This window comes from Ctenocephalides felis, unplaced genomic scaffold, assembly GCF_003426905.1.
Source record: "Ctenocephalides felis isolate EL2017-DRISC unplaced genomic scaffold, ASM342690v1 CF-g0.4_SCAFFOLD_01886, whole genome shotgun sequence".
NCBI lineage: Eukaryota > Metazoa > Arthropoda > Insecta > Siphonaptera > Pulicidae > Ctenocephalides > Ctenocephalides felis.
The window spans coordinates 166,541,048-166,545,117 of NW_020538040.1; the positions used below are offsets into that span (position 1 = coordinate 166,541,048).

Below are 4,070 nucleotides of genomic sequence, written 5' to 3' on the forward strand. Positions count from 1 at the left end.
TTAGGAACTAAAACTTCCGGAGATTTTGTTTTATCAATTTGGAAGCATTTGAGCCTCTGGGAGCAAAGAAATTCGAAAACATTTATATTAAGGACCACTCTAATATATATGTATATATCGTTATGCATATGACGATAAATTTAAATAATATAATAAAAAAGTATATATATATATATATAATATTAATTGCATAAATTTACTGCCGATCAAAATAATATATTTGTATATTTTTTAGTTTTTCAAAATCGACCTTTAGGAACTAGTTATGTTCCATCATCAGACTATATTCTGTCAGTTTTTCACATAGAGCAATATTGTTGGATAATATTGATGATATGTGGTTAAACTTATAAAATTCTTAATTGATTAGATTATGTATCCCAATATTTCAAAAAAATTACTAAAATTTAACAGATAAAATAAAAATCACTTACCTTTAATTTAAAAAACTATTGGTCCATATCTTTGTTTGAACAGTACTATTATAAAGTTCACATTTCAAAATTCTAATAAAATAAAATACACTTAATGGCGTTAAAAACTTTCGAAGTAAAAATCTTTTTCATAATTTTCTATACGTTCGACATTTGATAAAAATGATGATTTTTTGTTTTTTGAATTGATAAAACATAGCTTGTTGTGTTCGTATGTGTCATTCGTTTTTAATTAAATTTAGGAAATTTAGGTATAAACACAAACTCAAAATTAAATAAAATTAAAGTAGTGATGAATGGCATCGCGCCATAAGGTAAATTGCTGGAACTTCCCGTACCGTAATAAAATATTCAACAAATTTCAAATTATTGGGATCCTATAATTCAGACGTTATGTGTTTAAAATTGCCCGCGGTTCTAGTTTTGGAAACCACTGATGTACACCTAGTATATATAATATTTCAACTACATGCTCATATTATAAGCTAGTTTGAGATATTATGTTTAGGCTTGATAGATGCTTCACGTGTGTAAACCGGTGATACAAATTTGTGAAATTGCTTTTATAATTACACAAACAGGGTTACTAGAAAATTACTGAATGGTCGATTACATATAAATGATAAATTAAATTCAACGGATATGGATAACGAGTTTAAATTTTAATTATATATTAGTTGAAAAATACATTACGTGGAATCATGGGATTCAATAATATATTCTATATTGAATACATGGCATATATATATATGTGTGTGTGTATATATATAAATTAACATCCCATTCGTCGAAATAAAAAAAAATTTAAGAAATTTTTTTTTCATTGTTATACGTTTCAATGCTTGATGTGTGTCATCATTCAATAATTCCCAAAGTAAACGCATGCAACTTATACACCTTAAAAAAATATTTTGTTTAGAAAACAGAAATTTGACACAAGAAAATTATTAGAAAGAGAAGAATTCTATTAATTAAAGTCAGTTGCCGTTAGTGACCTTTAGAATTTTTTTTTAATTTTTTTGATCCAATTGCTTTTATATTATCTTATCATAATTTGTAATTGAAAAAATACATACAACCCTAAATCTTTACCATCATACCACAAACTCCTATTGTAATAGTCATTTTAGTATTTGAACCATTTTTCAATGATTCAAATGATCAATGATTTTCACTGCATTTTAGTTCAAATTTTTTGAGCTTATGGAAAAGCATAAATTTCACTTAGGAAAAACAATTTATCTTTATCAAAAGTTGTCCATCCTTTTCTTTATCCAATTGTACAAGTAGTACATAGTTTTTGAATGGTTTGCATATAAAGAGCAACTACAGCAAAAAAAAATTTAGAAAATGGATATTAGGATTTAAAAAAACAAGTTTTTGAAATTTTGCTCGATTTGCTCAGCATGCCATAATATACTTCAAAAAAGAATTTTTGGATTTCGATTCGTAATTAAAAAATTAATGAATCAACAAGAATCCCGGTAATAATATATCAAAGCCTTGAATCTCCAAATGTGCCAATTCAATTTCAATGAAATCAGTTTCGGCGCTTGCAATTACTATAAAAATACCCCAAAAACATTTATATGTGGCATGGTTGGCAGTGGCTAAACCATCTGTATATTTTGCGTTAGTTGACTCTTTTCACATGTTTCTACATTTGCAATTATTATTTATTTTTTATACTAAACATTTTTAGATATACTTTTTATGACTAAATGATTGCCGGATCGGCTAGTATATATATAAACAACCCTTCGTCCACATTTAAACTTATACTACCGAATCGATTTTAAAAAATCAAAAACTTTTCGAAAGATATTAGTTGGGAATAATACTGATTAGTTTTAGGTGAAAATCTACCAATCCGTTTTCTGTTGAAAAAGAATTAAGCCGATTTTTATGGAACTTTATTTGGCGATATATATCATCTTCGATATATATCATGGTCTTATAGAACTGACTGAAATATTACGGCCTTAAGACAAGTAGTTTAATTTTAAAAATTCATCAAAACTTGAAAAAATGATTAGTTTTTTTTGACGTTTGTTAAAATTAAAATTGGATGATTTACATGGTATAACGATAGAGTACTTGGTCTTATTGAACATACTAAACCATTAAAGTCCTACGGAATCTGGTTCCATTTAAAAATTATTGATTTTTGAAAATTTGCTTTTAGAAAACACCTCGAGTTAATGTGTGCGTTCGTTTTCAATGATTTATATTGAATCCACTCGGAATACTTTTAATCACTCATAAATTAATTTATTTTTTATTGATTAAGTCGATTATTTACACATATCGGGAAGTTCATGTAACTTGCCTCAAGGCAAAATACCAATACCAACTAGTTATAACTATATACAGTTACTTACAAAATTGCCTAGAATCATCAACTATGATTGATGATATATAATTCAGTTTACAATTTTAATAATAAAACAGCGATAGATAATTAGAGCGACAAGCATTTTTATTTGTATTTGACAAAACAGCGTTTTGGAAAAACAAATACAAAATTAGGAGCAATCATATTTCTATATTCTTGCCTGGTTTCTCCTAATGTATTCCTGAAAGTTGTTACGATAGATTAAAGCGGCTTCGTAATTCAATATATTTTTCAAATCAGGACGCCCTAGCAACTTTCTGATACTTCTCAAAATAAACAGAACATCGAAATCTGGTCTCCAAGATTCTTGGGTCAGTATATCTAAGTAAAAGCTTCCTCCCTTGGCAATATTTGGATGGAATATTTCAGTTTCGAAATAAACATATGGCGGAGTGTTGGGGTAATCCAAAGGAAATATCAGTTTCAATTCGATTATCGTATCTTCAAACAATGAGCCATCAGGGCCAAAAAGCATTGCAATCCAGGTCAGGAGGTCCTTTGACGGGGACCCTATTATTAAATCTATGTTTTCTACCGTCCCTTTATGCATATTGAATAAATCTCGCATCAGTCTCATTTTCAAAGCTGGATTCATTTTAATTTATACTTCTACTGATCGAAGTCGAAAAAATGATTAGAATACAATATTGAAAACTTTTCACAATATAAACTATCATTTGTTTTCAAACGCCTGCTGTCATTAGCGTCATTTGTAAGTAGATACAGAAATAAATGACAAACGCACAGGTATGAGTATGCGTTTTTTAAATGACACTAATGATGAAGTGAAACTAGTGGTGTATGGTATTATGCCTTGAGGCAAATTGCTGGAACATCCCGCAGCGTAACAAAATGTTCGAGGAATATTAAATGTTTTCAAATAGATTATTATAAGTACTGTTACATTGTATAATATTTATTTAAAAGAATTATATAAACTAAATTACAAAGTTAAAATTTTTAAAGTGTGTAAGTGATCTTCACAATTTTAGCCAGAATTAAAATTAAAATCTAAATTATTTTCGATGTACAAAAAAAAATTAGAAAAAAAAACTGATGCTTAGTTCTCTCAAAAACTGCCATTTTTGTACATTTACCTCTGTATCTTTGAAATGGCTGGACCTGCCTTTGCCAAAAACTAATTACCACTTCTCCCTATCAATACAAATTGAATATTTTTGGATCATTCAAATTGGATACTCCGTTCTCTCAAAAACTCCATTTCTATTTTCTGCACTCTT

At 28.1% G+C, this 4,070-nt stretch overlaps 1 pseudogene; it reads right to left on the reverse strand.

Annotated features, from left to right (window-relative positions):
* Positions 1 to 2,977: 2,977 nt before the first annotated feature.
* On the reverse strand, positions 2,978 to 3,424 carry LOC113376197 (annotated as a pseudogene).
* Positions 3,425 to 4,070: the final 646 nt, after the last annotated feature.